The sequence below is a fragment of the Notamacropus eugenii genome, chromosome 2 (genome assembly GCF_028372415.1).
Source record: "Notamacropus eugenii isolate mMacEug1 chromosome 2, mMacEug1.pri_v2, whole genome shotgun sequence".
NCBI classification, from domain to species: Eukaryota; Metazoa; Chordata; class Mammalia; order Diprotodontia; family Macropodidae; genus Notamacropus; species Notamacropus eugenii.
This window is the reverse complement of record NC_092873.1, coordinates 88,801,545-88,816,277: the sequence shown is the minus strand read 5'-3', so window position 1 is coordinate 88,816,277 and position 14,733 is coordinate 88,801,545.

Sequence of the window (14,733 nt, the reverse complement as noted above, 5' to 3'; positions counted from 1 at the left end):
CTCTGTTCTGGCTGAATGGAACTGTGGCTATTAGCAGGGTTGTGGGATTGGGAAAGAAGGGAGGTAAAAATGGAGACATTAGAATACAAAGTTAAATATATAATCTGCAGTTTTGACCCTGACTCTCAGTCTTCTCAGACATATAGTCTCATTCCTTCTCAGGGTCTTCTGTTTTCCTTCTTATCTCCAGGCCTACAGCAAGTTGAATTTTTTCTGTTGATGAGTACCACTGAGTAGTATCTCTTTCAGTTAAGAATCTCATTTTTGAAGTCTGCAGAGTCCTTCTGTTCAAAGGGTCCTCTGTGAAGCCTCTCAGAGTATTCCTGATAGGAGAAAGAAAAAGACAAGAGTGAGTTGCTGAGGTTTGAAAGAAAAGAAAGGAACCAGCTTAGGCAAAAGGGAATGAGAAAGATAGCCATTGTGGACCAAGTGCTAGGGGTGTGGCAGGCAGCAAAGAATGTCAAAGATTTGAAAGCTGTATGGAAATTTCTCCAGGAACAGAGGATTAGGGAAGGGAGAAAGCTTTCCAAGGTGCACAACATAGGGGAACCAGTGTATTGGGATTTAGAGGACTTCAGAAAACGAAGCTACAACTTGACCTTGGAGGTTTTCCCTGGATTCCATCAAAGCCAGACATCTAAGAGAGCCTAAAAGAGTTGATCCCTGTAATAAAAACAAATTTGAATTGTTAAAGAGTGTGGCAGGAGGGACTGCTTCTGGAGTCAAAATATCCAGGATTTTCATCTTTGCCACTGGCTAATTGGGTGAGGTCAGTTCCCTACCTGAGCTTTCCCATTTCTAAAAGGGAAGTTTGAACATGGTGGTCCTTTAAAGATTGATACCAACTTTGCTCAATGTATCAATCACTGTCAAACTTTACTGTCTGTGAAATGGTGTACTTGTAATCTACCTTTTAATATATTGTTTGCACTACAGGATTTGTCTCTTCACTCCCACCCTACCTCACATTTTCATGCACCCTCAAGGCTAGCCTAAGCATGACTGTTCAACTAGGCTCTGCCCCACCTTTCTCCTTCCCAACCCAACAAAATTCAGGTGGAGAAGGAAGTGGAAGGCAGTGCAAATCTGTTTGAGTGTATCTTCTTCTGTCAGTCACAAAGGGGTCATCTTTGATTTGTACCCAGAAAAACATTGGGATGGCTGAGATTGGAGAGAGGTATGTGTCTGGCCTAGGTTCAAGGCTCAGGTCAATGATTTCCTGGCATGGTTTACAAAATTCTCCAGATAACAATTCATTTTAATTCACTTTAAGTTGTAAGACTCATTGAATTGTGATCTACAGTGCCTTCCTTGGAGGGTGAAGGGAAAAAAGTATAGTCCAACTAATTCTGACTGATTGTCATGGTGACAAAATTTAGAAAAATTTGGCTTAAATCTCTTCCCCCTCCCCTTTGTTGCTTTGTGTGGCAGTTGAGAAAAAAACTCTGAGGGGTTTTCAGTGGCCCACTCGGAATTGAGCTATTGGTGGGGCTGGAGTCGGAGGGCTCAGAAGGAAGGAGTTAGGTTGGCAAGAGTGAAAGTGAAAGTGGCAAAGTACCAGGTTAGAAAGGAAAAGGAAATAACTTGTTGTGAGCCTGGGCTAGAGCTGGAGCTGTAACTCACAGAGAGCAACAAGTACTCAGCACCTTGACTGCTAAGCCAGTGCCTCCTTCCCATCCCTACCTCCCTGGCCCCACACCCCAGGGGATTAACTTTAGTTGGGGAATCTTTGCAGGAAACCTGCTCCCATTTCCTTTTTTCTACTTCTGAGTTTCTCAGGAACTCTCCCTTCATCATTTACAAATACTAGAGAATGATCTTTGCCATCCTGATTTTCCTATGAGATTGAGGGGGAGAACACTCCACAAAAGAAAACAAAAACAAACTAAGTACTCCAAATTGTAAGGCTGGGTCTTCATGGAAAGGTACTGTAGGGGCTGGGAAAAGACTCTCAGCAGAGAGATCCGTGTGCTGTCACAGGACAACTTACCATCTCCATGTGACTCCCCATTATGAGATAGTTTCTTCATCTGTAGAAGGGAACAGATAATGAAGAGCATCACTTCCCTCAAAGCAGAGAGGACAGAGAATCCTATACACACCACATGCTGTAGCTTATTCAAAGATTTTTGTCTGATTGCTCTCATTAGTTATAACTGATGGTTCAATGTAGTGAGGGAAAGGGGCAGGAAATATCTAAAGGCAAAAAAAATGACAAAAAATAAAAATCCTGTGATTGATATCTTGATGAAGAGGATGAAGCCATTAACAAAAGGGCAGATTTGAGTGGGTGGTACTGTTGCCTAGACGACACTAATGGTGGAATCAGTGTGAGACTTAGAAGTTCTGGCCCCTATTAATCCCTCTGCTTTCTTTCATAAGGCTCACTATGTAACTCCCTATCCCGAATCCCTGGGTTGTTCTACTTCTTACCTACATGATATTGTTCTATTTGTTGCAGAGATTTCTGGGAGCCCCACTTCCTCCAGGGCTCCTTGAGTTCTGGTTGGAGGGGACTTTGCAGATGGAAGGACTGTGGGGAGTGGGGTGCTATAAGCCTATTAAAGGAGCTTGGGAAGATGGTGGAACTACTCCTTCCCTTGTGTTTGGCCTCACCTCCGAAGGTGTCTGAGGGCCTTGTTTCCTCACTGAGTTGCTCACTCTGGACTCCTGGCCTCAGGCAGCTCTGTGAGTCTAAGAACTAAGACATGAGAATACAGAGCCAGATTGGCTTGGATGGAATATGTTGAGACTTTTGCGTCAGCCTTGGAGAACAAAACCATAATGTAGAGGCTGCTGAAGCTTTCTTAGGTTGTCTTTTCCTTCCTCACTGTTGCCTTCTTTTTGTTGGCTGCAGTCACAGGTGAGTGGGGGAAAGAGCTGAATAGGGTTGCATATGTGTGTGCGTGTGTGTGTGTATTTGTATGTCAAAAAGTGCTCTTGATACTGCTTCCTCATACCACTCCCAAATATTACTTGTCATGTTCCACTTCTCCTCAAGTAAGACACTCATCGCACACCACACTGATTGTGTGGTTGGTATTGCCTCAGAGGCAACACTTTGACCCTGATGTCTTTTTGTCAGTGCCTTCAGGCTCTTTTCCCTTGAGAAGCCAGTGATTAGGAAATGGAAGAGAAATGGTGATGTATCTTCTAATTTTGAAAATACGTTTATTAAGCTCTTACTTCTATAGGCCAGAAATTGTGCTAAGCATTTTACAAATATCTCATTTAATCTTCACAACAATTCTGTGAGGTAGGTGCTATTATTATCCCTGTTTTATAAATGGGAAAACTGAGACAGACAGAGATTAAATGACTTGCCCACAGTTAAAAAACTCGTAAGTCTCTGAGACCAGATTTGAACTCAGGTCTTCCTGGCTCCAAGCCCAGCTCTTTATTCACTATGCCACCTAGCTGGGGGACAACCACTTCTACATCCTTAAGGGTTCTGCAGCTCAGTACCTACATGTCCTTAACTAAGTCACCTTAGCTCTTCTGGCCTCAGTTTCTTCATCTGTAAAATGATAGGACATTAGACTAGATGTCCTCTAATATCTCTTTCTCTGATTCTATGAACTTTAAGGTTTTCCTCAGCCCTTCAGACTTTTCTATTGGTTAGTTACTCTCTATAGACAGAGTCTTGATTTCTCAAAAGTAGGGGAACACATTTCTCCCATAAGACAAAGTGTTATGTCTAATCTTATGAAAGTGAAACAATCTCCATCTTTAGGAAGTTCTAGGCCTGATGGGAGATGGAGAGATGATTTTCCAGGAATTCTGAATATGATGAGAGAAACAAGGTCAATATATCTGAAAGGCTCAAATAACATATGCATTCATTGTCATTCTCTCCCAGTGGCATTTAAGAAGCATCCTCTCTTGTGCCACAGAAGTGTAAGTGAATCTAATGCCAAAGGGGTCCATAAGTGTGGTGTGCTATGTCTTTCTTCTGGAGGTGAGTCACATCCCACACTCCTAGGTACCCTTAATGTCTTGACCCTAAAATAGTTCTATTTCCATCTCCACTCTTGGTTGCTTTACTTCTATAAGCTTGACTCCATACTAGCTTTTCAAGCAGGTCTCTCCCACAAACTCCAGATGGACACTGTCCTCCACCATATCTCATTTCCCCTTCTCACTCCTGAAGGACTTTGCTTCTAAGATTATTGCCTTCTTCTCTATGCCTTCTTTCCTATGTCTTCCTCTTTATTGTCTCCATTTTCAAAAGTGCTCATGTCTCCTTTATCTCAAAGCACAAACAAAAAAAACCCCTATGTAACCCTGATTTCACATATTTAGGGCATGTATGTGTAGCTAATATAGGTTATGTACATGTCCACATGGATTTATCTAAATATGGCTCATGGAGAGTGATGAGAATATATACAAATACATATACATACATATATGTATATATATATGTGTGTGTGTGTATGTGTGTGTGTGTGTGTGAATTTTGGAATCTTGCCCACCCCTATCTAAGAGACAGGATTCTTGCCTGGAGGGGAAAAGTAGAAGGGGCCACTGATGCTGGCTTCTCTGTTCTCCTTAGAGAAAGTGTACCAGACTAAAATCATCAGTTCCCTGAATATTGTTAAGTAGAAGAAATTGTTTTTCCTTAGATTCATTTTATTTTATTACACACAGGTCCTTAAAGAGAAAGGGGTGACCTAAGCTTTTACCAAACATTTCACAACAAATGCCAGTCATACAAAAGCTGCTCATTCAGAGTGTATGGTGAATAGACTCAAGTAATGGAGCAGATAAAAAATAGAAACCAGAGAAGTTATGTGGGTTAGAGATTAGAAGTTAGAATATATCAGACAATACACAGAATGAATAAACCCCACCCTCCCAGGCTTTAGATACTGTAGTTCAACCAGGGAAGAGTTCCCAATCTCACCCAAGGTGAAAGTCCTTCAAGTCTCTAGGGAGCCAAGCTGGAAATCAAAGCCATGTTAATGTATTGGCTTTCCTCTACATGTCTGCCTTCCAAAGTATTCTTTCTCTCTCTCTCTCTCTTCTCTCTCTCTCTCTCTCTCTCTCTCTCTCTCTCTCTCTCTCTCTCTCTCTCTCTCTCTCTCTCTCTCCATCAGAATCATGTGTGTCCTCCATTAAAACAGGAAGAAGAATATTTTTCCTTTCCAAATTCTTGAATCAACTGAATTCACTTACCAAGGCAGAATCATGAAGAGTCTTCTGCAGGCCCAAGTTCCTGTCAGACATTCAAACTTGGTCCTGTTTCTTGTTTGGCACAGGGCCTTAGAATTTTGATTTTTGCAGTAGGGACACATGAGGAAAATCAACTTCTCTTTGGGGAGATTCAAAACTGCAGAATCTCAAAGTTGGAAAGGACCTCAGAGGTCACTTACTCCAATCAAGAGCTCTTTCTTCAACATACCTGACAATCCAATCATTTGCTTGAAGACTTTTAGTGATGGGGAACTCACTATCCTAGAAGCAGCCCATTCCACAATTTGTTGTCAAGTCCTGTTGATTTTCCCTTTATAACATCTTTCATGTATGCCCTTTTATCTCCTCTGAGGCTGCCACCATCCTGTTGCAGGCCCTTACCTTTTCATGCTGGACTATTGCAATAGTCTGTAGGGGAGTCTGTCTGGTTCAAGCCTCTCCTCACTCCAGTCCATCCTCCTCTCAGCTGTCAAATTGAACTTGGTGCAAGTGTGACCTGTTCTCCCCGCCCCCATGCCCTATTCAATAAATTCCAGTAGCTTTCTAGGATCAGATATATAATCCTCAGTTTGGTATACAGAGCTCTTCATAACTGGCCCCCTTCATTCTTTTCAGTCTTCTTCCATCTTAGTCTCCCTGATAAGCTCTGTGAGTCAGTGACACTGGCGTCCCCTTGCCTAAAATATTCCACCTCTCCACCTGAAGCATGTTTCATTGGCTGTCTCCCATGCCTGGAATACTCTCCCTCCTTATATCTCTGTGCCTTCTGTCTTTCCTGACTTCCAGTTCCCAGTTAAAATCTTACCTTCCACAGGAAGTCTTTCTCTCCTTCTCTTAATGAAGGTAACTTTCCTCTATGGATTATCTTCAGTTTTTCATCTATCTAAACTACAGTCATAATCTGCCTATCATCCATCCATCCATCCATCCATCCATCCATCCATCCATCCATCAGTCTGTCCACTCACTCACCCACCCATCTATCTATCTATCTATCATCTATCTATCTATCTATCTATCTATCTATTGTTATATCTTGATTGTACAGAGTCTTGTGCATTTTCTCTTCCCCATTAGATTGTGAGCTACTAGAGAACAAGTACTTTGTTAGCACAGTGTCTGGTATGTAGTAGATGCTTAAGAGATTCTTGTTGATAATAAGTGTGTTAGATAGCTCTAGGTGGCAGCTAAGTACAGTAGTGTATAGAGAAGTGGGCTTGGAGTCAGGAAGATCTGAGTTCAAATCTAGCCTCAGACACTTACTAGTTGTGTGATCCTGGGCAAGTCACTTACCTTCTGTTTGCCTCAGATTCCTTATGTGTAAAATAGAGAAAATAATAACACCTACCTCCCAGGGTTATTGTGAAGATCAAATGCCTACTTTGTTAGTGATGATGATGGTGATGATGCTTGGGAGTTTTTCCTGATATAAAGTCTAAATTTCCTCTGCAACTTCCAACCATAGATCCTGGTTCTAATCCCTGGGGAAAAGCAGAACATGTCTATTCTCTCCACCATCTGAGAGCCTTTCAAGTCTTTGAAGAGATATGCTTTATCTCCCTAATTTATATGTTCCTGACCAAGTGACATCTACAGCCCAAAGCCCTAAGTGGAAGAGGAGTTGAGTGAGCCTAACTGGAGGGGATATGGAACGGGTGCACAAATAAGTGGGCCAGGGGAGTGAGACTGCGACTAGCTCCTCTTATTCTTTTTCTCACTAGAGAGGAAAACATTGAACTGAAGAGGGAAGAGGGTAAGAGGAGAGCTCATTTCCTCCAAAAGGTGGCCTCTCTGGGTGTGTCACAGCAATTTCCCCCTTTGTCATTGTTTCTACTTTATAGTCCAGGTTGGGTTGGTGCCTTTCTTCCCCCTCCCCCTACACCTAACCTTGCCTTTCTTTAGGTCAGTAATTAGAGTATAGTCTCTATCCTGTTGCTCCAGGACATAGAAATTTAGAGGGGACTGATAACTCTCATAGTCTTTCAGCAGTAGAAACAACTGAGCTTACCACTTAATTAACTAGAAGAATTATTTAAAATAGGAAACCATCTGCTCACCTTGTGGCAGTCACACCCCAGGGAGCTCTCCCTCTTTCCCAGTGATGCACTGTCATCCAACAATTCCAGCATCATTTTAGGGTGCTGCATTAGGCTTGCTCAGGGTACAGAAATTACTAGTGACAGTTCCCCCTTCCATGTCCCATATTGCTCTTTCTCCTGGAAAGATTCTGATTCAATGAGAGAAACCTCAGTGAGGTAAGGAGGGCAAGAGTTCAGTTTTATTTTCTTTGGAAGGGGGCATTCTATCCTCTATCTCACTATAAGCTTCCAGTCTCCTTATTCTGGATCCCCATATCCATTTGGGCAAAGAAATATCCAGGAAGGTGGAGGATATTTCTTTCTGCTACAGTCAACCTTTATGATATAATGCCCACAAGATATTTATAATCTGGTTACAGAGAAATATTTTTATACAAAACCATTAGAGCAGTCTAGAACAAAATATAAAAGAAACTTTAGTTTGTACCTGAGAGATTGGCCAGACTTTATCCCCATTGGGGATGGTGAAGAAGACAATCCAATGAGGAGAATCAGAAATTGGAGCCTCTAATGACCCTAATAATGGAGGGAGTGAAGGAAGGGAATTGGCCTCTTTCCTTCAGTGATTGCACTGGGGTCGGACCAGCTCTCTTAGGGACCATCTGCCTTTTCCGTCAAGTCTCAATGGGACAGAATCAGTGCTTTCACTTCTCCCCACTGTACCCCAACCAAACTGAATTGTGTTGAGGAGGTTTTTTTGATCATTTGAAAAAGAAAATTAAGATGATCTTGAGAAGTCTTTTCTTATCTGCTGTGCTGAGGATGTGGGTGGAGTTTGGGAGAATTGGGAGCATGTAGTAGAGGATGAAGGGACAGGAGGTGAAGAGGAAAGGGAGAAGAAGGAGGACTCTGTGCATAGTCCCAATATGGATGTTCTGATTTGGTCACTTTGCTTCCATATAAAGTCTCCCCTTGGTTATATCATAAATGCATATTATCTCTTGCTTGTTACTTTTTTTAAAAAATTAAATTAATTTATTTTTAATTTTCAGCATTCACTTTTATAAGATTTTAAGTTTGAAAATTTCCCCCTTCTCTGACCTCTTCCTTTCCCCATGGCAGTACTCAATCTGATATAGGCTCTACTTGTGCAATCATATTAAACATATTTCCACATTAGTCACATTGTGAAAGAATCAGAATCAAAGGGAAAAGTCATGAGAAAGAAAAAAAAAAACCAAAAAAAGAAAATAGTGTGCTTTGATTTGCATTCAAACTCCATAGTTCTTTCTCTGTATGTGGTTAGCATTTTCTATCATGAGCCCATAAGAACTGTCTTAGATCATTGTATTGCTAAGGAGAGCTAAGTCTATCTAAGAATTCCTTGCACAATGTTGCTGTTACTGTGTACAATGTTCTCCTGGTTCTGCTCACTTCACTCAGCATCAGTTCATGTAAGTTTTTCCAGGTTTTTCTGAAATCTGACTGCTCATCATTTCTTATGGAACAATAATGTTCCATTATGTTCCTGTATCACAACTTGTTCAGTCATTCCCCAGTTGATGGGCATCCCCTCAATTTCCAATTCTTGGCCACCACAAAAAGAACTGCTATAAATATCTTTATACATGTCGGTCCTTTCTCCTCTTTTGTGATCTCTTTGGGATATAGATCTAGTAGAGCTATTGCTGGATCAAAGGGTATGCAGTTTTATAGCCCTTTGGATATAGTTCCAAATTGTTCTGCAGAATGGTTGGATCAGTTCACAACTTCACCAACAATGCATTAATGTCCCAAGTTTCTTACATCTTCTCCATCATTTATCATTTTTCTTTTTGTTATATTGGCCAATTTGATAGGAGTGATGTGGTACCAGAGTTGTTTTAATTTGTATTTCTCTGATAAATAGTAATTTAAATCATTTTCATATGACTATAATATGACTATTATAACTTGAATTTCTTCATCTAAAAACTGACTATTCATATCCTATGATCATTTATCAATTGAGAATGACTTACATTCTTATGTTTGACTCAGTTCTCTATATATTTTAGAAATGAGGCCTTTAACAGAAACACTGCCTATAAAAATTGTTTCCCAGTTTTCTACCTCTGTTCTAATCTTGATTGCATTTGCTTTGCTTGTGCAAAACCTTTTTAATTTAATGCAATCAAAATTATCCATTTTGTATTTCATAATGTTTTCTATCTCTTGTTTGGTCATAAATGATTCCTTTCTCCATAGATCTGACAGGTAAACTATTCTTTTCTCTCCTAATTTGCTTATGGTATCACCTTTTATTTCTAAATCACATACCCATTTTGACCTTATCTTGGTGCACAGGTATAAGATGTTGGTCTATGCCTAGTTTCTGCCACACTATTTTCCAGTTTTCCAAGCAGTCATGTTTGTTCTTATGAAAATACAGAGCAGAAGTCACACTTTGTCTCTGGACATGAAACTCTCCATATGCAGTGACATCTGAGAGAGAGCATAGTTAGCCTTTAGTCTAGCCCCCTTTTTATTTCATGAACCCCTTTAGCTGTATGGTGAAACCTATCTACCCCTTCTCAGAATGATGTTTAAAATAGCCTAAAATAAACAATGATTACAAAGGAAACCAAGTATATTGAAATACAGCTAATAAATGATAAAAAACCAAGGTCACAGACTCCAGGAAAAGAATCCCTGGTTCTGCCTGATCAGTTCTGCCTTGTCTTTTCTTTCCAGGAAAAGATTTTCAGGTGGTCCTCCCCTCCAGGAAGAATTAATCCACTCAGTTTTAGGACTGATTGGTGAGTGAGGGAAAATTCAGCCTGCAATATCTAGTTGGTCTCAGGTCATCTGGTCATCTACCAGGATAGCAGGACCCACCAAGCACCTTGAGGGTCTCTTGACATCCTCTTTGACCCCTTCTGCCTCTTGTTATTGTTCTAGTAACAATAATCATAGCACTACTGCTATCGCTACTAGCAAAAGAATGACAATATAGAACCCTATGACTCTACTAACTACCTAGACAAAAGGGGTAACCCTTCCCTGACCATCGCTCCCCTATAGGTGTTATAGCTTCTTACTACAAATCAATCAATCCAAATGCATTTGTTAATAGTTTACTATGTGCCATGTATTGGGCTAGGCAAGTACAATAAAAATAAAATAAACCAAATAATCCCTACTCAGAAGGAGCTCACGTGCTAGTGAGAGGCAGGGGAGACAAGAACATATACGAACGTAGAAAGAATAGGAATTCTGATCTGCAAGGCAGAGGAAGAATAGGATGATGAAGGGAAGGAAAAAGAGATGAGGTACAGAGAAAAATGGGGGGAAATGAACTGGAAAAATAGTAGTAGCAATAAAAAAGCTAGATATTTCCCAAGACACAATAAAAATCCCTGGAGAAATTTATGGGAGAAATAGCGTTAGGTAAAAAAGATGAGAATTAATAAAAGGACATTTTAAGGTCCGTTTGGGTTGGACTAATGATTATTTGAGTGACTTCTAATTCTGATTCTGTGACACATTCTTTGAATTAGGTAGTAACGGTTATTCTAGTAATAGCTAAGCAATCTCTGGAAATGAGCAAACTAAGTAAGTTAGAAAAAATGAATTGAAAACACAAACCTATAAAATAAGTTTTACAATGGAGAAATAATTTGGTACTTTTTTCTCTGATGACTTATAATCATAGATGAGACTCCAACAACTGTTTGTGGGAATGCCCTGGAAATTCAAATGTCTGTTTTCCATGAGTTACTTTACCAGACAGGTGCACTGGACACAGAGTAAGCCTGTTTGCTGAAAGCTGCCAATCAGGGGCCTGCAGTGAGTCAAAAGTCTTGCTCACTCCCAGGCCCTTTTGCTGGTGTGTTCTGGCTAACCTTGCTGAACTATGCATCACAAACTGGCTTAAACCAGCCTTGTGGTCAACTGTTCCTGCAAAAATATATGCCTCCCTGCCTCTACCCTAACTCCTTGCCAAACCTCCCATTTGTAATTTTCAAACATAAACTGCTCCTGCCTCTTCTAGGCTCTGGGTTCCTTTGTATTGGGGTCTCACTTCACTAGCATCTGATTTTCCTCCTAATAAAACTTTTCTGCTTTGAACTCAGCTTGGACTTCTCTGCATTTTGAGGTATGGGCTTAGCCTGGTTGACATTTTATTTATCCTTTGTGTTTAAAAAGGACTAGTGACATCACCATCACATTTAAGTGAGGCAGACCTGTGCAGTCATGAGCTTTACTCATCCCGAGTCCAAAGAGTCCAGCGGCAAGCCAAGTCAAGGCAGCTGGTGATGGCCCAGTCCAACAACTAGTTAAATAGGATGAAAGTATCAGTGGAGAGTCATTAAAGATGACCTTCTGATTACCTACTGGACAATCAGTTTAAACTGTCCTAGAGGGCATTCATGATGTGAACCCTAGGATTAGGAAAAGTTCTTCTTGTTGTTTAAGGTGTTTGAACCTTTGTGACCTCATGGACCATACTGCCCATTTCCTTCTCCAGTAGATTTAGGCAAAAAGAAGTCAAGTAACTTGCCCAATGTCACATATCTAATAAACATCTAAGGATTTGAACTCGGGTCTTCCTGACTCTAGCCATCTAACTGCCCCATGGAAGAAGAAAGAGACTTGGGCTAGATAAATTGATCTGAGAATCACTAGCATAGAGATAATTGAATTCTTGAGAGCTGATGAGATCACCAAGTGAGAGAGTGCTTAGAGAAAAGAGAAGAGTACAGGGCAGGGCTTTGGGAGATACCAACAGTCAGCAGATGCATGACGAACCAGTAACAGTGATCTAGAAGGAGTATTCAGGCAGATAGGAGAACATGGAGAAAAGTGTCATGAAAATCTAGAGAACACATGAAATGCAGGAGAAGAAGGCGATCACCACTGAGAATGATGTAACCATGTGAAAAAGGATGAGGACTGACAAGAGGACATGAGATTTAGCAATGAAAGATATCACTGGTATCTTCGGGAAAAAGTTTCAGGTGAATGATGGAAACCAGATTAGGGAGGGTTTGGAAGAGAGTGAGAGGAGAGCAAAAAGGGGCACTAGTTGTATATGACTTTTTTTAAGGAGGTTAGCTGAGAAGGAGAAAACATAATCATATAATCTTCTGATTCCCTAGGCTCCCTCATTCTTAAAAGCAAGCAAACACACCTTCAACATATCCCAAGTTATGCACAACAATGGGAAGAATACTGACTTTAGAGTCCTAGGACCTAGATGTAAATCTTACCTTTGACTTTTACTCCTTGTGTGACATTGGGCAGTCCCCAATATAAGAAAAATTCTGTGAAGAGAGTAGAGCTGGTGAGAACAGGACCTGAAGAAAGGTTGGAATGACCTATCTTTTCTGTACATGCCAGAAATTAGAAGAGCTGGGATCTTTTTTCTCTCCGACTCTTACTAACTCTGTATGCCCCTGGTTGTGTTTGTCCTTTGTTTTTGAAAAGAACCATGACATCAGTAAAATGATGATAACATGACTTGCAGTTGACTTTGTTTTGAGTGAGGGAGGGCTGTGCAAGGTCACCAGCCTCACTTTCTCCTCCAGATCCATCTGGGTGCAGTGGCCAGATATTCCTCAGGATGACTGGAGATGGCCCAGGATACAATGGGAGACCCTGGCCCTTTTAGGCTAAGGCCTTTACAGGTTCTGACTTTGAATGAGGTAAAGCCCTTTCAGTGAGTGGCCCTCTTTAAAAAGTCAGTCAAGGGATGGCCCCTTTAATTAGAAAAAAGAAAAAATCAGACTGGGAAGGGAAGACCCTCAGGGTTGCTAGTCAAAAGAGAAACAGTTACCGTTGACGTTCACTCTGAGGCAGGAGGGCTGAAAACCTCTGATACAGGCATGAAACACTGAAGAATCAATTTCCGCCAATTAGAAGAGACAACTATGTAACTGGCCCTTTGAACCAAGGCTTACACAGCTAAACTAGAAAAATTCTTATCTAATCAAATCCTACTCAATTCTTAACCTCTTTTAGTCTGACTTTATCATACAATTGAAAGTGCTTTCTTCAAGGTATCCAAAGATAGCTTAGTTGCTGAAGCCAATGAACTTTTCTCAGCCTTCACCCGTCCTGATTTCCGTACTATTTTTGTTATTGCTGACTTTCTCCCACTCTTGGAGAATCTTTGCTCTGTTTTCCTTTCACTATTTTCCCCTAGTTTTCCTAACACGTTGATTACTTCTGTCATTCTATTTTGTTGGGTCATATTCATGACCTCTCATTTGGATGTTTCCTAACTTTCTGTTCTGGGTCCACTTTCTTTGCCCATTCTCTTCCACCACCACCATCACTACTTAGTAGCAGAAGTGACTCCTCCTCCTACTGCTACTGCTACTACTAATGCTGCTCCTACCACTCCATCTCTCAGCTCTGGGCATTTTCTCTGCTTAGCTTCCATGCCTGGAATACTCTTCCTTGTCAGTTTCACCTATTCTCACTTCCCTGACTTCCTTTAAGTCCCAACTAAAATCTTATCATTTATTGGAAGACTTTCCCAAGCCTTCTTAAATCTGGTGCCTTTCCTCTGTTATTTATCTTCTTTGTATATATGTGCTTGTTCGTTGTCACCCTCATTAAATTGTAAAGTCCTCGAGGGCAGGGACCATCTTTTGCCTTCATTTGTATCCTCACAGTGTAGCACAGTGACTGGAACCTTTTCTGTTTGGAATAAACATGTATTGATAGATTGATTGATTGATTTCTGTTGCTGTTTACTACTGCTGCTGCTACTATTACCACCAGCTAGCATTTTTTTTTTTTTACTGCTTCAAGGTTTTCAAATCACTTTATGTATATTATTACCTCATTTGAACCTCACAACAAAGCTGTGAGATATGTACTTGTCCCCATTTTATAGATGGAGAAGCAGATTGAGAAAAGTCAAGGGACTTGTCTAGGCACACAGCTAGTGAGTGCCTAAGGCAGGATTAGAATTTCTCTTTCTGACTCCCAAATCCAGCACTCAATTCACTACACTATTTAGCTGTTTAGATGAACTCATCAGATTATTGGGTTGTCCTCTAAACTGTATGCAAATGACTCCCCAAATCTGCAGATGTGGCCATCCTCTCTCTTCTGAGCTCTAGTTCTGATTCAAGAGCTGTCTTTTGGATGAAATGTCCTACAGGCATCTCAAACTCAACATGTCCAAAATAGAACTCATCCTCTCCACTAAACCCACCTCTCTAACCTTCCCAAATTCTGTTGAAGACTCCACAATTCCTGATGTACTCAAGTTCACAGATTCAGAGTTATGTTTCACTCTCCAGTCTCCCTTACTACTAGTCTACCTCCATAGTATCTCTATTATCCATCTCCTTCTCTCCTCTCAGAGGACCACTATATTATTTAATCTGGCTTCACCTCTTGCCTGGACTATGGTGATAATCTCCTATTTTGTTCTCTCTGCTTCTAGTCTCTGCCTCTGTAATCCATCCTTCACACAGCTGCCAAAATAGTCTTCCTAAAG